Consider the following 24,983-nt stretch of genomic DNA (forward strand, 5'->3'; position numbering starts at 1 on the left):
CATTTCACAAAAAAATACTCACAGAAATACGCTTAGGAATTAAGTATCTTTTTCCCACAGAGTTCTTTAGAGGTCACATAAAAAGATAATGCTTCAGTACGTAGGTCTGAGCGCCTCAGTGGAGCTGAAAACCATGCTGACAGCAGTATTATTACTATTAAAATTATCTTTCCTGGAGAAGCATCAACAAGAAACCAAGAAGTGAGGTCCATAGGGTTTTCACTCTAAGAGTGACATGGCTCTCTGTGGCAGCAGAATCCCCTTGCTGAGGGATCAGTGTCACCTGGCTGCTAGTATTTTTAATTATGAACGTCTTCAGTGACTGCTGTTGGGGTTGACAGTGGAATGTCGATGTCGTGTGCATCAGAGAATGAGAATTCAAATAGTGAGGATAAAGCTAAGCTCACTGGACAGAATATTAATTGAACCTTTGAAAGAGTGCAATGAAGTGCAGTAGTTGGTGGAGAATTAGTACCAGGCAGTCACTGGGCCCCCCTCTGCTGATGTAAGGCATGGCAGTGAAGTGGTGTGTGTGTGTGTGTGTGTGTGTGTGTGTGTGTGTGTGTGTGTGCGCGCACGTGCAGAAAGGAGCTATTGTGTTTGGACATCCCAATGACTACACTCTGAAGGAAATTGCCCGATGAATTAGTGTATTAACGCAGACTCTCCATGTTTAAAAGAAATGGTGTACCACTCGTAGTCATTTAACAATGTGTAAGAACAGCAGTTGTAAAAAGGCAATGTACTTATTAACAGGGACCAGAGACAAGTGTCACATGTTGACAGTGACAATTGATAACAGATGGGAATTGCTGCTGCCAGTGAATGCAAATCCATTGCAACCAGATTCAGAGTGAAGATAGTGAGGAGAAGTACATGCAGTGGACATTTAGTGTCTGAAACTTCGCAAAAAGCCATTTCTCAAAGCAATACACAAAAACTATGTGCCTTCAAAGGTTCCAACAACACTGAAACTGGACAGTAGATGACTGGAGGCATGTAATGTGGTCCAGCAAGTCACAATTTTGCCTCTTTACAAATGATGTAAGACACAGTGCACCAACCACCCAATGAGATTTTTAACCCATAGTGTGTGGAGTGTGGTTCACACAGGACATGGTTTTGCAGTGTTTTGGGGATGTGTTTCACATTATGTTTTGGGCTGACTCATTCAGGTTACTGTGAACATGAATCAGGATGTGTATTTCAGTGTTCTCAGTGGCCATGTTTTTTGTAGTATTCTGAGAACACTCCCATCTTCCAAGATGATAACAGCTGTGATGTGATGTACACTTGGGCAGCGTATTGCATCTTGACTGGCCAGAAAAATCTCAATCTCTTAGAAAATGTCAGTGCCATTTGGAACAATGAGTGAAACATAGTACCACAAAATGAAAAGAAATGACCATATAGTATTGTTGGCCGGGAGGCTCCATTTGGGAGAGTCTGGCCGCCATATTGCAAGTCCTTTTTAGTTCACACCACTTCGGTGACTTGCTGTTTGTAAACAACATGCTTTCAAACACAGTTTTGACAAGTGTGATTGTGAGTAGTTGTTATACTTACGTTTGCAGTGCTTATTTACATGTGTTTTGTTGTGTTTATTGAAGATGACGAAACGTAAAGGGATTTTCAAGAAACGACGATTTAGAGGAAACAAGTTTAGAAAGCTTTCTGTACAAGAGGTTATGTCGCCTGGCAATGATGTTTCTAATTCTAATTGTAATTCTTCAACAAGTGCATTATCAAAGAAACTCACCATTTCAAGAGAGTTACAACGAATTTACTGTAAGTGACAAGGCGTGCAGTAACATTATTATAAACTTGAAAATATTATCAGATGTAATTTCTAAATTTGTACAATATAGACAGCGTGGTGAGTCACAGAGTGTGAAAATATGTGAGAGTGCCAGTGTGAGAAAAGGCCTAGCAATTGCTTTGGATTTAACTTGCACTAAATGCTCAGCTGTGATTTCATTTATGAGTTCTTCAAAACCAGATGCAAGTGGCCCTTATGAAATCAATACTAGATTAGTTTATGCCTTACAACCCATTGGCAAAGACATGGCTGCAGGGAGAACATTTTGTTCAGTGATGAACTTACATCAACCATCAAATAAATTCGAAAAACCGACTGCAATATTAGAGAAAGCTGTATGTGAGATCAGTGAGGAAAGCATGAAACTGGCTGCTAGGGAAGCAGTGGAAGAAAATGATGTTCGGATATTGCAGTTGCACTTGATGGAAGTTGGCAGAAAAGAGGACATACTTCTCTGAATGGAGTAGTGACTGTCACGAGTGTAGACACTGGTCAAGTGTTAGATGTGGAGATGTGTAAATATTGCAAATGTTGTAAAGTCAATGAACATTAAGAACACAACTGTGTGGCTAATTTTAGAGGAACAAGTGGTGGTATGGAAGTTCCTGGAGTACAACAAATATTTCATTTGCTCCATAGAAACAAGAGCCATACAGTACACCAAATATTTGGGCGATGGTGACAGTAAGGCATACAACAATGTGGTGAACTCTAAACCGTATGGAGATGTCATTATTAGCAAAATAGAATGTGTAGGCCATGTTCAAAAACGTTGGGGAACAAGGCTGAGAAAACTAACTGTTGATATGAGAGGAAAAAAATTAGAAGATGTAAAATTGTTGACCGGACAGGATTGGTTAACTAAAACTGAAATAGAAAACTTGCAGGTATACTATGGGCAGGAAATTAGGAGAAATAAAGAAAATCTGGAGGCAATGAAGAGAGATGTTCGGGCCATACTTTTCCATAAGTTCTCTACTGATGATAAGCCTTGTCATGGATTGTGTCCATCAGGAGAAAATTCGTGGTGCAAATACAATAGGGCTCAGGCAACTGGAGAATCTTATTCTCACCAGCATTCTCTTCCTGCTGCTGTTATTACAGCAATTAAACCTATTTTCAGAGACTTTAGGCTCATCCTGACCTTCTAAGGAAATGTCTGTGTTGGCAGACACGCAACCCAAATGAATGTTTTAACAGCATAATTTGGAACCGCCTTCCTAAAACTGTATTTGTAGGCGTGCAAAGAATGAAACTAGGAGTTCATGATGCTGTTATTACATTCAATTGTGGTAATATTGGAAAGTGTTGGGTACTGAAAAAGCTGGGAATTAATCCCGGTGAAAATATGATCACTGGGCTGCAACATTGCGATAAAATGAGGATAGCCAATGCAGACAGGTCAGCATCTAAAATGGCCAAGAAAGCAAGACAAACATCCAGGAAGGTGAAAAAGAAGCTGGAAGACGTGCTAGAGGCCAAGGAAGGGCCATCATATGCAGCAGGACAGTTTTAATTAACTGTAAGTAACAAATTTCAAAAGTTTTTTCTTTGAAGTCAATTTCCCACAAACTAAAATTTTCAGTACATATGCCCCATTATATCAGAAACTATCATAGATAAATGAATGAAATTTTCAGAGACTGCATAACATAAAAAGCCACCTTTGGTACTACATTCATTAATATTCCCCCATTAGGAAGATCACAAAAAATATTTTCTGCAGAAAAAAACTTAATATATTTTGTTAATAAATTTAAAAAAAAGTATTTCTTAAAAATTATAAAATGGATAAGTTGATTTTAGTACAGTTGACTCTATTAGCATCATGTAACATACAGTAAAAATATTAAGGTCCTGCATCAAATAGTTTTTACAGAAATGGGTCAAATACTTGCCTAAATTAACATGGGTTAGATAGGCAGGGTGTGGTCCCCTTAATGGGATCTAATCCTAAATTGCTTCAATCAACAGGACATGACATACCTGAAGAAACATGTACACACTCTTCCTCTCTGAATTGACACCATTATCAAAACAGGAGCCAGTAAAAAAAAGTAGTATTAGTGTGAGGTTTCTTACTGATGGGTCTTGCAGCCTTAAAGAAATGATCATTTTGGTGTTCTATGTGGATGGATTTCTGTTGAGCAGAACAGTATTATGTAGTTAATCCAGATTGCAGACCTCTGTCTTGATTGGCTGTCTACTACAGCATTCTTATGGGAATGCAAAAGTGTGTACTTCATAAACCTCTGATGGGAAGGATGGACTGTTACAGCAGTAATACCCAATCAACCATGAGATCGTGACTGAACTATCTGGAGAAAACAAGTTATACTATTTGTGTTAAGAAAACTAAAAGGGTACAAGTTCGTGATCATTCATTCATAATACTCAAGAGCGAGAAGAGAATAAAAACCTCCCCTTTCTACATCAACAAAAGTTTGGAAGAAACTGCTGGGCCTATTAAAGGAATAACATGATATTAAAACAGTGTTCTAGTGGTCAAGGCAGCATCACAAGGATTTAAACTTTTAAATTTCCTCAATTTAAGAGACTGCCTAATTGTAACTTAATAGTGGAGCAGCCTTGAGTAAATTAAGGAGTAGTTACCTGCCATGAAGACTGGTCACTAACCTCAAAGAATTATGAAAAGAATGAAAAAATGGAGGCATCAGAGAGTTAAAAAGAATGAAGAAAGCAAATGGATCACTGGGGGAGGGGAAGAAAAAAAAATCAGTTCTTCCATCTCACTTGAAAATAAAAGTGAATGAACCTTTAAAAGGTGAAATTCCAGTACTCTTGTCAGGCATATTTAAGAGTGTGGGAAAAACTATTCCTAGCTTTTGAAACTATTAGGTCCTTCCTCGGGAAGGAAAAATGGATAAGTTGGGTAAGGTTGGAAAGGAGAGGAAGGTCACTGAGATCACAGGATGAAGACCCACCTGTTGTGAAGACAAGGGGAAACAAAAGTTAAGTGGCAAATGGCAGAGAAAATAGGTCAAAATATTGTTAAGTAGTGTGCCAGTTTCAGTCCAGAGACTATAGGAGGACAGAGTGAGAAATAAAGATGGATACAGAAAGAGGAACAAGAATCGTAAAATGAGATGGGGCATAATAGAGGAGGAGGTGAGAATGTAGATAAAAAAGGAATAAAAGAAATGACATAATAATTTGAGTAAATAAATTAAAATATTATAATACACAGTCCAGTTACATTAATGTGAGTACCGCCTATGTTCAGTGTCAATATGCGATAACCACTCACAAGCAGTAGGTGGCAGCACTGGTGATGAAGGGAATATAAACTGTGTTGTGGAGATGCAGAAAACAGTGCAGTATTTGTCATAATGTAGAAACGGAGCAATTTATCTGATGCCCGAAAGGGCATGACCATTGGCTTTTGGACCAAGGATTTCCGAAATGGCTAAGTTTGTAAACTGGTCACATGCTGCCTTGGTTAAACTATACCGTGCAAAATGGTGCTATCTAGAATTGATGTTGAGGCATCTGTGGTGTGCCTTGGGTCATAGATAACAGGGGTGAACAACAGCTGTGGAGATGTGTCATGTGAATAGACATGCAGTTTTTGAGCAACATACCACCCAGATGAACCAAGGGGGTACCAATGGTGTCTTCTCAATGATCGGTCAACGAACTTAGCTGTGTATGGGCCTGAGCAGCAGATGCCTGGTTCATGCATCCGTGCTGACTGCTGTTAATTGTCAATGAAGGTTGGAATCTGTATGCCAGTACCATAACTGGACATTCATTGAGTGGAGACAGCTCACCCTTCCAGATGGATTATGTTTTGTGCTCCATCGGACAGATGTCCATTGGCATTTATGGCATGAAACATCTGAAAGCGTACACCCTTCAACAATCGTCAGAAGGGTCTAGGTTGGAGAAGGGAGTGTTATGGTTTGGGGAATGTTTTCTTGGCATTCCCTGGGTGATCTTACCATTCTGGAAGGAACAAAGCATCAACAAAAGTATGTATCTATCCTCTGGGACCATGTCCGCCCAATGTCCTAGGCATGCTGGCATCTGCCAGCACGACAATGCGGCGTGTCCCACAGCTCACAGTGTATGTGTATGTGGTTCATAGAGCACAGGATGAGTTAACCATACTCCCGTGGCAACCAAACTCACCAGCTTTAGACCCAGTCAAAAATCTATGGGACGAGACCATGGATCTCAACTGATAAACCTAGTGGAGCTGGCCATGGCACCACAATCAGCATGGCCCCAAATCCCTGTCAGTAGCTTCAAGAACATCATTGACACAATTCCTGTATGTCTCGCAGTGGTCTCTACTACAAAAGGTAATTATTCAGCCATTTGGTGGATGGTTACATTAATGTGACTGGATGGTGTAATTGGGGTGGGGGAGGGAGGGGTGTTGCACACTAAGGAAGTAAAGATTCGTGAGGGTTTGGATGGGAGTGTACATAAGAGAACAAGTTCCCATTTGTTAAGTTCAGTGAAACTATAATTGGATGGGACATGCCTTTTAGCCCATGTAGTGTAACAGGCGGTCATTGAGATGTGCTATACAGCATACTAGGCAATAAAGTTCTCTGAACCCTCCTTCTGCTTATAAAATGAGTAGACATACAAACTTTCCATTTTGTCAGTTAATGATGTATTTAAGTTTCATGCACAATATAATTCACACTTTCAACATACATATGTATCTTTCTATAAGTACCTCATACCGTCGAACATTAGAAACAAAACGAGTTACTGTTAAAAGAAAGTTTGCTTGACTACCATGACTTTCTTAAAATGAATCAGAAAATACGTCTTGCGTCTACGAAGGCTGTGTCAAGTGTCTATAAGAGAACTTTTTCAACTGTTCTTGTTTCACATAACAATAGTCAGTGACACAATAAGCACAAAGTTGCATATAGATTCCATGGTTCTTCCATACATGCTCGAAAATAAGCTGCGTCTGGTCAAGGCCACCACGCGGCCATGGTGTACGTCCTACCAGTCATGCAGATGGGATGAGGTTCTCCTCACTCGCCTCCGCATCGGGCACAGTCCCTTAACAATTGGTTTTTTACTCCGGCGGGAGGACCCCCCAATCTGCAGTGCTTGTGGCATCCAGATTACTGTCCGCCACATTTTCCTTGACTGTCTTTTATTCTCTGACCAGAGGGCGGTGGTTTCCTCGACACCGGATTTGCCCTCTATTTTGCAAGACGACGCAACGACTGTGGTTAAGGTCTTACGGTTTTGTGTCCTGTCCAATTTGTTACCTCAGATTTTAGGGAGAGGATTTTAATGTGCTGCTGGGTGACTGGCTCACCCAGGTTTTAGGTAAGAGGTCCGCCAGTCACGATTACCTACTTGTTTCACTTCGATTTCTGTTCTCTTTTCCTTGTGTTTCCTTTCCTTTTTTAGTGTGTTTCTTCTCCTCTTGTTTTGCCTCTGTATGTGAGGATTTGGAACTGCGTCAAGTCTGTGTCTTTTAGCCATTCTCCTTGTTCGCTGTCCGTCTTCATCCCTTCACCGCACGTGTTCCTGTTTCTATGCGTTTGTTTCTATGCGTTTGGGTGCTGATGACCATACTGTTTAGCGCCCGAAAACCTCAAACCACACACACACACACACACACACACACACACACACACACACACAAGCACATCTATGGATTGCCCAGCAGGTACTTGTTGGTGCTGTTCGACCGCCGCATCTACCTTCTTCCCGCGACTGATTTTAAACCTGCACACACAGACATATGACGCACAGTTGGTAGGATTCTACCGTCCCACACTCGCATCTAGAATATTGATATTGTGTGTTCGAGATGGTAGAGGGCTGAGTGGTTCTAGAATTTACACAAAAATTCTTGAATCACTACATATCCCCCCCTCCCCCCCCCCCCCTTTGGATTGAACACATATTTTATATATAATCATTATGCAAATCATATCACTCATAATATCATCTCATATCTTAAAAGTACTCATCTTTTTTACATATGTTTATACACTTTTCTCTCCTTTCCATAACAATTCTCTGTCCTCTCTGGAACAATCTTTCACTTATTGTTTCTCTACTCTTTTCTTACTTTACTTTGTCATTAAGACATGAGCATTTATTCATTGTTTTAGTCAGCTTTATTAATATTTAAGAATTGAAGGGCTGTCTTTCTTTTCATTTATTTCCTTTTTCAATCAAAAACTTCAGGTGTTTATGTCACATGAGTAATCTGTTTTCCGTTCTTATCTTTTTGTACTACCTTTTTCCTAGTATGTACCATTTTCATTAGTTGCAGCTTGGAGGAACTCTGGGTGAAATGAAAGTGTTCTTTTGACACACTTTTACTGCCACAAAACATAATAATGTTAGTCGTTCATAGAATTTACACTTTCCAGAATAATTCCTATAAAATTTGTGACTTTTGTCACAATACTGTCCCCTTCTCCTAGGATCAACACCTATTCCTTGCTTGTGGGTTGACCTTATGAGAACACTTCCTCTTTCCGTTCTGGTAGGTATGCCCCTTATAAACATCCCTATTTTTTACACTACAGATTGTCCTATCTCCACGTAGGTACGACTGTCCTTTATACGTAGTGAATGCTGGGTACGCCCCCCTTATCCTTTCTGAGTAGGCCTCATGGTTCATTACCCTATGTATAACATAATTAAGTATCTTCTGGTAAAGCTATAAATCTATTTTAAACTTTGCACTCATTCTTTAATATATCATATACTCCCTAGAGTCCTCTACTTATCAACTTCTATACTTTCAATAGATACTGTGTGTACATATACTATTCACATCCCACTGTCCTTCAATTCATCAGAATATTTATTACACTGACGTTGCTCACGCCTCTTTCTTATTTATCTGTTACTCATTACTACTCTATAATTGTTCATCATGTATGGGCACCTCTCCTTATATTCGATGTAGAACTGTCATAACTCTCCATGTATGTGCACATAATTCCCTCTGTACACACCTTTCCCCCTACAAAATCTGGGCATTCTTAAATCGTGACAGGCTTTGTCTTATATAATTTAATGTTTGGGTAGAAGTGTATATTTGTGTATAAGTGGATGTGTGTTTGTGTAGTCTGATTCTTCGACCTTCTTATCTAAAGATAAGTTGTAGATTATTAGTAACCTATGAATATGGAAAACGGGGAAAGATAGACACGTCCTCAAGATGAGAAGTAAGAAAGGAAAAAATAGATGTGGTTGCTAAGGTCGAAGAAGAGAAAGAAGATAGCCCCAAAGACAAGGAGACCCTTACCACCCCCCTTCCCTATGATCCCTACCCCCTCAGGTACTTGAGTGAGACGCTGGAGGAGGTTTGGTGTTAAATCATGTTCTACAGAACAGACTTGTCCCACTTTCAACCTTTGAGGTCCCCGAAGGGAATCCTAGCAACCCTATGGAAATGGCAAATGATGAAGAATCAGGCACACTTGTTTGTGAGGGTTGTTTGAAAGGTGTGATGTGTGTTTTGTGTTAGTCATGATTTATGTGTTCTTGTAAATCATGCTTTTAGCTACAAGACCCACCCCTTTCAAAATTTATACAAACCCTCCCATCTATATCACATCTCATAAAAGATATAAAATACTCTATACAAAATAGAAAAGCTATACGCTTCAGTATAACAATTGTTCAATTAGTCACATTGTATTACATTTTCCACAAATAAACTACTTTATTCAGTTTATTTAATCTAGATATCACTTTTTTGTGATTCTTTTAAGTTTGTTTCTATTTTATGGTTATATCCAGTTTTCTAAGCAATAAGATTTTAGGATAGTTCTAGATCTTAAAGGAATTCGGTGCAGGAAACTATTTGGAAAAAAACACCGAAAACAACTCAGTATCTGACGGTTGTCACTCCACCTATTAACTTAGAATGTTAACGTCCCTGGGGAATAGATGACAGAATAGTTTAAGATTTTAAAGGAATTCAGTGCAGGAAAATTATTTTGGAAGAAACATCGAAAACAAATCAGAATCCGACTGTCGTTATTCCGCCTGTTAACTTAGAATGTTAACCGCCCGTTAACTCAGAATGTTAACATCCCTGGGGTATAGATGACTCCGCCCGGGTCCCATGGATCTGATATTAACTTTTCTTGTGCACTGGCAGACCAGTAATTTTCTTTAAATTTCCTTTGAAAGTCTTCCCAAGAGGAATAATTCTCAATATTTACTGCACCCCATTCCGAGTCTTCCCCTAGAGGGTACCCCACAGCAAATTCGATCTTCTTAGAACCTTCCCAATTTTTTGGTAATGCTTGGTTAAACCATTGTGAGAAATGGCTCGGATGTACATCTCTGTCCAGCTTAAATTTAGGGAATTGTCTAGATAACCCTGAATTAGCTCCCCATTGTAAGTTGGTCACAGCTTCACTACTTAATATGACGTTAGGTGAAGATACCCGTTTTTCTACTTTGTCCTGGATAAGCTTAATCTCTTTCCACAGGTTGTCCATACCCTTCCTGGTATCATTAAGTTCAGAAGAAGGAATTGGTGATATGTTCCCAAATGTTATTCTCTCTATAATTTCTCCAAATTGTTCTTCCAATCTAATTACATTTATAATATCAGAGTTGGCTATTTTCTCTTTGAAATTCCATTCTACATTATCTACTCATGTACTGACACATGTAATTTGCGGTTGAATGATCAGCATTAATTCATTATTCTTCTCTACACTCTCTTTCAAAGTGTACAACCCATCCCTTACATCATTATATTTAATATTGTACCATTTTCAAAAGATCCTAACTTTTCAGTAAGTTCTGATTCTACATTGGTACATTTGTTCTCAATGTCCAGTTCTAACCTTTTTGATAAATCTTGCAAATTGTCATTCTGTTTATGACTAAGGTCAACAAACATATGATTTATATGAGTTGTTAAAGAATTTGTCAACTCGTTCTTTAAATATATTTTTAAATTCTCTACTTTAATACTTATAGCGTCAGATTCAGTCTTCAAAGCACCATGCCTTCACATAGATTACTAAATTCTTTACTTTGAGAATCTACTTTGGTGCTCAACAAACCTAAATTTGATGTTTGAATATTGAGAGTTTCCTTCTGAGCATTTAAAGCCTCACTCTGGGCACTCAATTACAAATCTAATGAGTTTAACTTAAGGCTCTGAGCATTTAATTGAGAATTTACCAAGCTTAATTCTTTCCTTAGAGTCTCACTCTTAGAATTTAATTGCAGACTCTGAGCTTTTATTAAATTTATCAACTCAGCCCAGTCAGGCACTTTTTTGCTAACTTTCATGGCCGTAGCTGGTTCTTGAGTGTCCCCAACCAGTTGTATCTTTTCCATACTCTTGTATGCTTTAGCTCTTGTAAGCATTTAAAACTAACTTTAAATATAATAACTACACAAATAAAGTTCACTCAACAGTATCTTGTACCACTTTGTACTAAAGTAATGAAGTTTTGTTTCATGCTCACCCAGCTTAGAATTCTTGTAGCATAGGTAAGCGGATGTGGAAGGAGGTCAGCACTGGTGAAAGCAGCTGGTACAGTTGGTGTCAGATGTATGTTGGTTTCTGTGTCTGTGTCCCCTCGAGTTGTGTGAGAGCTTTATACTCCCCCACTGGATCTTCTCGGTTGAAGCGTTCTTTGCGTATTTCTTCTTAGACAAAAATGTCGAGATCTTTGCTGTTTTATTGTTGTGAATTTTTCATGTTGTCACCATTTTTCATTCAAATTTTGCTCCATTAGATACTTGAGCATATTCCAATGTCTCAGAATAAATCCCTTGTCGTATTATGTTTGGTTGCTAGAGAAACACAACAGCTTCTTTTCTCAGTTTTGACTGAAAATTCCTGTTTTTTTGGTCCTTTCACACAGGTCGCCATGTTCTAACATTCTGCTGACATAAAGTGTGAAAGTACACATACAAACTTTCCTTTTTATCAGTTAACAATGTATTTGACTTTCATGCACAATATAATTCACACTTTCAACATACATATGTAACTTTCTGTAAGTACCTCATACTGTTGAACATTAGAAACAAAATGAGTTACAGTTAAAAGAAAGTTGGCTTGACTACCATGACTTTCTTAAAATGAATCAGAAAATACATCTTGCCCCTACCGAGGCTGAGTCAAGAGTCTATGAGAGTACTTTTTCAGCTGTTCTTGTTTCACATAACGATAGTCAGTGACACAGTAAGCACAAAGCTGCATATAGATTCCATGGTTCTTTGATACACACTCATTAACACATCTATGGATTGCCCGACGGGTACTTGGTGCCGTTCGACCACCGCGTCTACCTTCTTCCCGCGACTGATTTTAAACCTGCACACACAGACATGAGATGCACAGTAGGTAGGATTCTACCATCCCACACTCGTATGTAGAATATTGTGTGTTCAAGATGGTAGAAGGCTGAGTGGTTCTAGAATTTACACAGAAATTCTCAAATCACTACACCATTGCTGTTTGCGACTTCAGTTGGTGCACAATGAGAACTCACTGGAGGGCTGGGTGGAGGTCTGTTGTGTTTTCTGATGAGAGCTGGTTCTGTCTTGGTGCCAGTAATGACTGTGGGTTGGTGTGTTGAGAGCCTACAACCAATCTGTCTGCATGATAGACACAGTGGTCCTACACCTGAAGATACGGTCTGGGTTGTGATTTTGTGTGATAGTGGGAGCACTCTCTTGGTTATTTCATGCATCCTTACTGTGAAACTGTGCATCAGTCTGGTGATGTGGCCTGTTGTGCTGCCATTCATGAACACCATTCCAGGGGCTTTTATCCAACAGTGTAACACTTGCCCACATCCCACTGTTGTAACCCAATATGCTCTACAGAATGTTGACATGTTGGCTTGACCTGCTCAGTCACCAGATCTATCACCAATTGAGCCCATATGGGACACCATTGGACGACAACTAAAGCATCCACAACCAGCATTAACCATCCCTGTATTGACTGACCAAGTGCAACAGGCATGGAACTCCATCCACAACTGACATCCAGCATCTGTACAACACAACGCATGCACATTTGCATGCTTGCATTCAACATTATGGGAGTTACAAGGGTTATTAATGAACAAGCATTTCACATTTGCAGTGGCTTATCTCACACCCACATTACCCTGTGATCTTGCAATGTTAATTACCTATATATGTCACCTAGACGAATGTATTCCCAAAATTTCATTACGCCACATTAATGATTTTTCAGTGTTACGATTTTTCTTCTGTCAGTGTAGAATTAAATGCTTCAGTTTAAGAAGCAAGGGTATATATTTTTCCTGTCATCTCATATCCTCTTAGTTACGCAATGATGAACCTTCCCATATACCACAGCATATCAGCAAACAGTCGCAGATTGCTGCTCACCCTGTCTATCGGATCATTTATGATAGAGAATAAAAGTGGTTCTATCACACTACCCTTCGGCACTCCTGATGATACCCTAGTCTCTGATGAAAATTTGCCAGGAGGACAACATACTGGGTTCTATTACGTAAGAAGTATGCTTGGACCTTCATTACTGGTCTACAGTGTTTGTTAACAGTTTGCGGTGGGGCACTGTGTCAAATGCTTTCCAGAAATCTGGGAATATGGAATCTGCCAATTGTCCTTCATCCATAGTTAGTAGGATATCACAATAGGAAAGAACAAGCTGAGTTTTGCATGAGCAGTGCTTTCTACACCTACCTCTACATCTGGATGGATACTCTGCAAATCACACTTACATGCCTGGCAGAGGGTTCATTGAACCACTTTCACAGTAATTCTCTGTTATTCCAATCTTGAACGGCGTGCAAAGAAACAAACACCCATATCTTTCTGTGTGAGCTCTGATTTCGCATATTTTATTATGGTGATCATTTCTTCCTATGTAGGTCAGTGTCAACAAAATATTTTCATATTCAGAGGAGAAAGTTGGTAACCGAAATTTTGTGAGAAGATTCCAAGACAACGAAAGTGCCTTTGTTTTGCTGATGTCCACCCCAAATCCTGTTGCATGTTAAAAAATGGCTCTGAGCACTATGGGACTTAACTTCTGAGGTCATCAGTCCCCTAGAACTTAGAACTACTTAAATCTAACTAACCTAAGGACATCACACACACCCATGCCCGAGGCAGGATTCGAACCTGCGACCCTAGCGGTTGCGTGGTTCCAGACTGTATCGCCTTGAACTGCTTGGCCACACTGGCCGGCTGTTGCATGTTAGTGGCACTGTTTTGCAATAATACAAAATGTGCTGCTCTTCTTTGAACTTTCTCGATGTACTCCGTTAATCCTATCTGGTAAGGATCCCAGACAATGCTGCAGTACTGCAAAAGACGACGGAAAAGCATAGTGTAGGCAGTTTCTTTAGTAGATCTGTTACATTTTCTAAGTGTTCTACTGATAGAATGCAGTCTTTGCCTTGCCTTCCCCACAACATTTTCTATGTGTTTGTTCCCATTTAAGTTGTTTGTAATTGTAATTCTTAGGTATTTAGTTGAATTTACGGCCTTTAGATTTGACTGATTCATAGTGTAATTGAAGTTTAATGGATTCCTTTTAGCACTCATGTGGATGACCTCACACTTTTCACTATTCAGGGCCAATAGCCAATTTCTGCACCATACAGATATCTTTTCTAAATCGTTTTGCAATTTGTTTTGATCTTCTGATGACTTTGCTAGACAATAAATGCAGATGACGCATCTGCAAACACACTAAAATGGTTGCCCAAATTGTCTTCTAATTTGTTTTATACGAGGGCCGTTCAGAAAGTAACCTCCGGTTGATTTAAAAAAATACACCAAGTTAAATAAAAATATTTTAATATATACATCTTACAACTACATCTTTGCATTATTTTTCTACATAGTCTCCATAGCGATTGAGGCACTTATCGTATCTCTTCACAAGCTTTGAAATTCCTTCTGCATAAAAATCACCCGCTTGTGCCTGGAGCCAGCCTGTGACCGCATCTTTGAGCTCTTCGTCGTCGTCAAACCGCTGTGACCCGAGCCATTTCTTCAAATGCATGAAGAGGTGATAATCACTTGGCGCCAGGTCTGGGCTGTAAGGTGGATGGTTGATAACATCCCACTTGAAGGACTCAAGAAGGGCCGTTGTTCTGCGAGCAGAGTGAGGATGAGCGTTATCGTGCAAAAAAACGATACCGGAAGTCAGCATACCACGGCGTTTGTTCTGTATAGCCCGTCGTAACTTTTTTATTGTTTCACAGTACACGTCTTGATTAATGGTCGTACCATGTTCCATGAATTCAACCAACAACACCCCTTTGGCATCCCAAAACACCGTTGCCATCAGTTTTCTGGCAGAAAAATCTTGCGAGGCTTTTCTTGGTTTGGTAGGCAAATTTGAATGTGCCCACATCTTTGATTGTGTTTTATCTCAGGGTTCACGTACTTAATCCAGGTTTCGTCACCGGTCACGATTCTGTTTAACAATGGTTCTCCTTTGTCCTCATAACGTGACAGAAAGTCTAATGCAGAGGCCATTCTTTGAGTTTTGTGGTGGTCGGTAAGAATTTTGGGCACCCATTGTGCACAGAACTTACGGTAACCCAATCTTGCTGTCACTATCTCGTACAAGAAAGTCTTAGAAATCTGTGGAAAACCAGTAGACAACTCCGACATTGAGAAACGTCGATTTTCACGAACTTTTGCATCAACTGTCTGAATGAGTTCGTCAGTCACCAATGATGGTCTACCACTCCTCTCTTCATCATGAACGTTTTCTCGTCCACTTTTAAATAAACGTACCCATTGACGGACAACTCCTTCACTCATAACTCTTGGTCCGTACACGGCACAAAGCTCATGATGAATAGCTGCTGCAGAATATCCTTTGGCTGTAAAAAACCTTATGACAGCACGCACTTCACATTTGGCGGGGTTTTCTATTGCAGCACACATTTCAAACTGCCACAAAAACTAAACTAGCGCAGGTACGACGTTCACTCGACCACGGCTTGATGCCGACTGATGTGTTGAGTGCGTGAACGCACAGATGGCGTCGCTACTCCCCCCACAACCCGCACTGTGACCGATTGGAGGTTACTTTCTGAACCGCCCTCATAGATAAGGACCAGCAGAGCTCCTATAACACTACCTTGGGAAATGCCAGAAATAACTTCTGTTTTACTCGACGACTTTCTGTCAGTTACCACAAACTGTGATCTCTCTGACAGGAAATCACGAATACAGCCACATAACTGAGACAATAATTCATAAGCGCACAATTTCACTACAAGCTGCTTGTGTGATACAGTGTCAAAAGCCTTCTGAAAATCCAGAAATACAGAATCAGTTTGAAATCCCTTGTCAATAACACTCAACACTTCCTGTGTCTAAAGAGCTAGTTGTGTTTCACAAAAACAATGTTTTCTAAATCCATGTTGACTGTGTGTCAATAGACTGTTCTCTTCAAGGTAATTCATGATGTTCAAACACAATATATGATTCAAAATCCTGCAGCATATCGACGTTAATGATATGCGGATAATTTAGTGGATTACTCGTACTACCTTCCTTGAATATTGGTGTGACTTGTGCAACTTTCCAATCTTTGGGTACGGATCTTTCATTGAGCAAGCTATTGCATGTGATTGTTAAGTATGGAGCTATTGCATCAGCATACTCTGAAAGGAACCTTATTGATTTACAGTCTGGACCGGAAGACTTGCTTTTATTAAGTTATCTAAGTTTCTTGATTGCTCTGAGGATATCTACCACTAAGTTATGTGTTTTGGGTGCTGTTCTTGATTCAAATTCTGGAATATTTACTTCATCTTCTTTGGTGAAGGAATTTTGGAAGGCTGTACAGTATTTAGTAATTCTGCTGGCTGGGAGTGTTGGCATGCTCCTGAAAGCCAAACTACTGGGAGACTGTTGTGTGGGAAAGAACTGTAGTTCAACTGCAGTTTTAGCCATTTCATGAGCTCAGAAGCATCCGTGGTGCTTTTGTTGACCTGTGGACTCAACCAAGATGGCAGTGCAGAGAATTTCGGTGTATAGTCAAGCCAGAGTTAGAGAAGACACACATGCTCAGGAAACCGCAGTGACCACATGAAAATTCCTTCAGGAGAACAAAGCCAGTAGTAATTCTGCTTCGGCAGCACTGTCATTGATAATATTTCCATTGATATCGTGCAGAGAAGGCATTGACCGTATCTTGCCACTGGCATACTTTACATACGACCAGAATCTTTTTGAATTTTCTGCCAGGGTTCTAGACAAAGTTTGGTTGTGGATACTATTATAAGCATCTCGCATCAAAGTCCATGCTAAATTTCGAGCTTCTGTAAAAGATCATCAATCTCAGAGATTTTGCATTTGTTTAAATTTGCCATGCTTTCTGCAACAGTGTTCTGATCCATTTTGTGAACCATGGAGGGTCAGTTCCAACGTTTGTTAATTTATTTGGTGCCTAAATCTCCCAAATACTGCTGATACTATTTCTTTAAATTCAAGCCACATCTGATCTGAACTTACATTGTTAATTTGGAAGGTCTCTCAGGAAGGCACCAAGTGAATTTTTATCTGCTTTTTTGATTAGGTATATTTATCATTTATTTTTGGAGGGTTTGGGGTGTCACTATGACAACCCTGTGTTCACTAATCCATGTATCTGTTTTGATGCTAAGAGATCAAAGTGTTTTTTCACAACTGTATACTATTCATATGGGCTCGTGAACTAACTGCTCGAAATAATATTCAGAGACTGCATTTAGCACAATTTCTAATGATGTTTTATGCTTGCCTCTGGATTTAAACATTAGTTTTGCCAACATATTGCGGGTAAATTAAAGTCACAACCAACTATAATTGTATGAGTCAGGTAAACTCAAATTTTATGTGAACCCTTCAGCAATTGTAACCCAACCACCCCATGGCACTAGTCTGAGGAATCTGCAGCCTGTCTCAACCTCTGATTCAGACCCTCCACTCAGCCATTTACCAGAGGTCTGCACTTGGTCCTTTCGAGACTTGCAAGCAAGACTGGCAGCCTTTACCACTTCTGTTAGCTGCTCGAAATCAGAAAGAATCTCTTCCGATCCAAAGTGACACACATCATTGATAATGATGTGAGCCACCATCTGCAGTTGGCTGCACCCTGTGCTCTTCATGGCATCTGGAAGGACCTGCTTCACATCTGGAATGACACATCTGGTATGCACATGAAATGCATGTTGGCTTTCTTTCTCTCCTTGGCAGCCATGTTCCTAAGGGGCTCCATAATACACATAACATTGGAGCTCCCATTTACCAATAATCCCACCCTCTGTTATTGCCTGAATCTTGCAGGCTGAGAGGTTTCCTCAGAAACAGGACAAGCAACTGTATTCGGCTGATGGACAGTGTCAGCCACAGACAGCACCTGTAACCTGTTTGTCAGACAACCTGGGGAGGCCTGATGTGTGGCCCCCTGGTAAGTCTTTCATTGTCTGCCACACCCTGAGGCAGTCTCCTACTTGACCACAGGTGAGGAGTCAACCACAGTGTGTGCACTAACTGGGCTGGTTATTGGTGTGGACCAATTGGAGGAAGCAGACGTGCTGGACATCAATTGGATCTCCATGGGCGACCCACAACAGTGATGCCCAACCACTACAGCTTAAAACTGTGCAACTGAAGCCATCACAGCCTGGAGCTGAGAGAAAAGTGTCACCAATTTGTCTTGCATCTGCACTCAGCTATCACAGTCCCTATCCAGAACGAAGACCATGGAAAACTACACTACACAGACGAACAAGGACTATCAAGACATGCTACAGAACTCTTATCATAGACAGGGAGGAAAACTCAAGGACTGTGCCTAATACATTAGTTCAGTGCCTTTTTTTCTAAAAAAAAGTTTTAGGGTACTCCGACACTGGACATAATGCATCGAAAATTCCTTATAACTGAAGCATGGGATACCACCTGTCTGCTTTTAGCCATGACATAATCAACATGTTGAACTGAAAAAAAAAGTGGTATCAGACTCTTCAGTTGACTTTCAGTTCAAAGGAAGCAGGCGATACCGAGGAATACCCAACCATACAAGAGAATGTGGTATCAAACACTTCAGTTTATATCATCTCAAATGAAGCATGTGATTCCCACCAACCCATTGTTGTTGTGGTCTTCAGTCCTGAGACTGGTTTGATGCAGCTCTCCATGCTACTATATCCTGTGCAAGCTTCTTCATCTCCCAGTACCTACTGCAGCCTATATCCTTCTGTATCTGCTTAGTGTATTCATCTCTTGGTCTCCCTCTACGATTTTTACCCTCCATGCTGCCCTCCAGCACTAAATTGGTGATCCCTTGATGCCTCAGAACATGTCTTACCAACCGATCCCTTCTTCTGGTCAAGTTGTGCCACAAACTCCTCTTCTCCCCAATTCTATTCAATACCTCCTCATTAGTTATGTGATCTACCCATCTAATCTTCAGTATTCTTGTGTAGCACCACATTTCAGAAGCTTCTATTCTCTTCTTGTCTAAACTATTTATCGTCCATGTTTCACTTCCATACATGGCTACACTCCATACAAATACTTTCAGAAATGACTTCCTGACACTTAAATCTATACTCGATGTTAACAAATTTCTCTTCTTCAGAAACGCTTTCCTTGCCATTGCAAATCTACATTTTATATCCTCTCTACTTTGACCATCATCAGTTATTTTGCTCCCCAAATAGCAAAACTCCTTTACTACTTCAAGTGTCTCATTTCCTAATCTACTTCCCTCAGCATCACCCGACTTAATTCGACTACATTCCATTATCCTCGTTTTGCTTCTGTTGATGTTCATCTTATACCTTCCTTTCAAGACACTGTCCATTCCGTTCAACTGCTCATCCAAGTCCTTTGCTGTCTCTGACAGAATTACAATGTCATCAGCGAACCTCAAAGTTTTTATTTCTTCTCCGTGGATTTTAATATCTACTCCGAACATTTCTTTTGTCTCCTTTACTGCTTGCTCAATATACAGATTGAATAGCTACAACACTGTCTCACTCTCTTCCCAACCACTGCTTCCCTTTCATGTCCCTCGACTCTTATGACTGCCATCTGCTTTTTGTACAAATTGTAAAAAGCCTTTCGCTCCCTGTCTTTTACCCCTGCCACCTTCAGAATTTGAGAGAGAGTATTCTAGTCAACAATGTTAAAAGCTTTCTCTAAGTCTACAAATGCTAGAAACATAGCTTTGCCTTTCCTTAATCTTTCGTCTAAGATGAGTCATAGGGTCAGTATTGCCTCACGTGTTCCAACATTTCTACGGAATCCAAACTGATCTTCCCCGACGTCGGCTTCTACCAGTTTTTCCATTGGTCTGTAAAGAATTCGCGTTTGTATTTTGCAGCTGTGACTTATTAAACTGATTGTTCGGTAATTTTCACATCTGTCAACACCTGCTTTCTTTGGGATTGGAATTATTATATTCTTCTTGAAATCTGAGGGTATTTCGCCTGTCTCATACATCTTGCTCACCAGATAGTAGTGTTTTGTCAGGACTGGCTCTCCCAAGGCTGTCAATAGCTCTAATGGAATGTTGTCTACTCACGGTACCTTGTTTCGACTTAGGTCTTTCAGTGCTCTGTCAAACTGTTAACGCAGTATCATATCTCCCATTTCATCTTCATCTACCTCCTCTTCCATTTCCATAATATTGGTCTCGTATAGACCCTCTATATACTCCTTCCGCCTTTCTGCTTTCCCTTCTTTGCTTAGAACTGGGTTTCCATCTGAGCTCTTGATATTCATGCAAGTGGTTCTCTTTTCTCCAAAGGTCTCTTTAATTTTCCTGTAGGCAGTATCTATCTTACCCCTAGTGAGATAAGCCTCTACATCCTTACATTTGTCCTTTAGCCATCCCTGCTTAGCCATTTTGCTCTCCCTGCCGATCTCATTTTTGAGACGTTTGTATTCCTTTTTTACCTGCTTCACTTACTGCAGTTTTGTATTTTCTCCTTTCATCAATTAAATTCAGTATCTCTTCTGTTACCCAAGGATTTCTACTAGCCCTTGTCTTTTTACCTACTTGATCCTCTGCTGCCTTCACTACATCTTCCCTCAGAGCTAACCATTTTTCTTCTACTGTATTTTTTTCCCCCATTCCTGTCAATTGTTCCCTTATGCTGTCCCTGAAACTCTGTACAACCTCTGGTTCTTTCAGTTTATCCAGGTCCCATCTCCTTAAATTCCCACCTTTTTGCAGTTTCTTCAGTTTTAATCTACAGTTCATAACCAATAGATTGTGGCCAGAGTTCACACCTGCCCCTGGAAATGCCTTACAATTTAAAATCTGGTTCCTAAATCTCTGTCTTACCATTATATAATCTATCTGAAACCTTCCCCACCAACCCCTGAACAATAAAAGAAAATGGTATCGTACACTTCAGTTGATCTATAATACACCTCAAATGAAACAAGTGAGTCCAATCAACCCTCCAACATACAAAACAATACAAGGAAATATTACTGAACACATATTTTAAACTATAAAACACCACTAAAAGACACAATACAACAAAAATCGTTCACACATATCATCAACAACAATAGAAACTACACTACAAAAATCTTTTGTAATGTTGTTTGGCTCCTGAAATGGCATAGATGATGGGTGGTATCCCATGCTTCAACTGACCCAATTTTTAATACAGCTGAAAATTTATTTAACTATAAAACTACAGTGTAACTTACATTAATAACATGTCAATGACATCACTTTTCCCCACCAAAAACTGCACTGGTATCATTCATATTGCAATTACCAACACGAAAAAATGAAATAAAAAATTTATGTCCATGAAATAAATCTTTGGCACTCTTTCAAGTTCTCAACATCATAAAAAAATTACTTTGTTGACGAAAAAGCTTAGGGGTACGCATCCCCCAGTGTTCCCGCAGAAAAACAGCACTGCATTAGATTAACATGCAGATATTCAAAAACTGAACTACCAAAGCAGTCAGGTGAGACTAAATAATTTGCTCCTTATTAGGAACTTGTAATACGTCATGACATCTGTTTACTTTAGATACAAATGAAAATACAAGAACTCTGTCCATTAAGTTAACACACAGAAACTCAAGAAACTAAATTACCAAAGCACACAGATAAAACTATACAATTCGCTCCTGGTTAGGAACTTGTAAAATGTCACAAAATCAGTTACTTCCCTGTTGCTGCTGGCGTCTGGGCCAGCTGCTGCTTTCTGACTAGCCACCTAATTCCAACAAGTGGTCACAAGCTTTCAAAATGAATGAACGAATGACTTTTGACACACGCTATGGGACTCTTCTGTAGGTACGGAGGAAACTGCAAGAACTGTGTGTAATAAATTAGATTAACATGCAGAGATTCAGAAACTGAACTACTAAAGCACTCAGGTGAGACCAAATAATTTACTCCTAATTATGAACTTGTAATATGTCACAAAATTGGTTCAATTTCTCATGAAAATGAAAATGCGAGAACTCTGCCTATTAAATTAATATACAGAAACTCAAGAAACAAAACTACCTAAGCACACAGATGAACTATACAATTTGCTCCTGGTTAGGAGCGGAACAAACACTGGTAGCAGTTACTTCTGTAAAATATCTGGGAGTATGCGTGTGGAACGATTTGAAGTGGAATGATCATATAAAATTAATTGTTGGTAAGGCGGGTACCAGGTTGAGATTCATTGGGAGAGTCCTTAGAAAATGTAGTCCATCAACAAAGGAGGTGGCTTACAAAACACTCGTTCGACCTATACTTGAGTATTGCTCATCAGTGTGGGATCCGTACCAGATCGGGTTGACGGAGGAGATAGAGAAGATCCAAAGAAGAGCGGCGCGTTTCGTCACAGGGTTATTTGGTAACCGTGATAGCGTTACGGAGATGTTTAACAAACTCAAGTGGCAGACTCTGCAAGAGAGGCGCTCTGCATCGCGGTGTAGCTTGCTCACCAGGTTTCGAGAGGGTGCGTTTCTGGATGAGGTATCGAATATATTGCTTCCCCCTACTTATACCTCCCGAGGAGATCACGAATGTAAAATTAGAGAGATTAGAGCGCGCACAGAGGCTTTCAGACAGTCGTTCTTCCCGCGAACCATACGCGACTGGAACAGGAAAGGGAGATAATGACAGTGGCACGTAAAGTGCCCTCCGCCACACACCGTTGGGTGGCTTGCGGAGTATAAATGTAGATGTAGATGTAGATGTAGATAAAATGTCACAAAATTGGTTACTTCCCTGTTGTTGCTAGTGTCTCAGCCAGCTGCTGCTGCCTGACTGGATCTGTGCTGATTTGTGGACAAAAGCTTTTCCCTCTTTAAAAACTTAATTATATTCAGACTGAGAATATTTTCAGGAGTTCTTCAGTAAACTGATGGTAAGGATATTGGCCTGTAATTTTGTTAGCCCATTCTTTTATTCTTCTTATATACAGGAGTCACCTACACTTTTTTCCGGTGGTTCTGGACTTTGTACTGGGTGAGAGATTCGTGATAAGGGCACGGTAAGTAAGGGGCCAATACACTCTCCTATTTAAAATGCCATGCAGTGAATACATATAAATTGGTGTGGTTTCTCATGTTACTCTGTGTTTTACATTGTAAGACTTACCGTTGGTTGGGCTGCAGTAATTGAAGGTTTGTGGATGCATGGAACAGTTGTACAACAGGTATGATTGGAGGAGTAACAATGTTTTTGGTGGAGATTATTATCTGGGAATGACTTTTGATTAGGGTCATCAGTATTTTGACTGGTGTGAAGCAGTTCACCTAAATTCCTCTCGTGCGGCAACCTGTTCATCCCAGAGCAGCACTTGTGCCCATCGTGCTCAATTACGTGTTGGATATTTTTCAATCTCTGTCTCCTCCCTACAGTTTTTACTCTCTATAACCCATTGAAGTACCACTGAAGTTATTCCTTGACGTCTCTAATACATCCTTCTTATCAGTGTCTTTCTTATATTCCTTTCTTTGCCAGTTCTGCAGAGAACCTCATCATTTTTGTCTGTCTACCTAATTTTCAACATTCTTCTGTAGCACCACTCACATGCTTCTGTTCTCTTTTGTTCTGGTTTTTTCACAGACCATGATTCTCTTTTATGCAATGCAGTGTTCCAAAGGCACATACTCAGAAATTTCTTCCTCTTTTGGTCAGGAATGCCATCTTTGCCTGTACTATTCTGCTTATTATGTCCTTGCTTATTTGTTGTTTTGCTTTGAAGGTACCAGAATTTCTTTACTTCATGGCCCAAATTTTGATCTGAGTGTATCACTAATCTCATTTCTGCTACTCCTCATTTCTTCCATGTTCATTTTGGTAACTCACAATTCATTGTGCATGTTCATTAGACTGTTCATCCTGCTTAACAGATCCTGCAATTCTTCCTCACTTTCACTGATAGCTGTATCATAGCAAATCTTGTCACTGATATCCTTTCACCCTGGATTTTAATCCCATTCCTGGATCTTTCATTTGATTTATTTATTGGTTCTTAGCTGTATAGACTGAACAGTAGTATTGAATTATCATTCATGGCTTATACCCTTCATAATTCAAGCACTTCATTGTTTGTCTTACATTCTTATTTTTCTTTCTTGATTCTTGTATATTTTGTGTATTTTTCATGTTTCCCTTTCCCAAGAATTTCAAACATCTTGCACTGTGCTACATTGTCAAATGCTTTTTGTGCACTGACAACTCCTGCAAATGTGTCTTGAGTTTTCTTAAATCTTGCTTACTTTATGAAGCATAATGTCAGATCTGCCACTCTGCCTTTACCTTTCATAAAGGCAAACTGATCATCATCTGACAGATTCTCAGTTTTGTTTCCAGTTTTGTGTATGTTATTCTTTTCAGCATCTTGGATGCATGAAATGTTAAGTGGACTGAGAGATAGTTCTCACACTTATCTATCCCTGCTGCTTTCAGGACTGTGTGGTTGATATTTTTCCAAAACTCTGATAGTATGTCTCTACAGTTGTAGATTCTATAAACTGACTTGAATGGTAATTTGGTTGCTACTTCTCTCAATGATTTGAGATATCCCAAAGGAATTTTATCTGCCTGCCACCTTATTTTATCACAAGTCTTCCAAAGCTCCATTAAACTCTAATACTGGAGCCTATGTGCCTTCCATATCTCCTCCCATTTGTTTCTCTATAT

This window comes from Schistocerca cancellata, chromosome 2 (genome assembly GCF_023864275.1).
Source record: "Schistocerca cancellata isolate TAMUIC-IGC-003103 chromosome 2, iqSchCanc2.1, whole genome shotgun sequence".
In the NCBI taxonomy this organism is placed as follows: domain Eukaryota; kingdom Metazoa; phylum Arthropoda; class Insecta; order Orthoptera; family Acrididae; genus Schistocerca; species Schistocerca cancellata.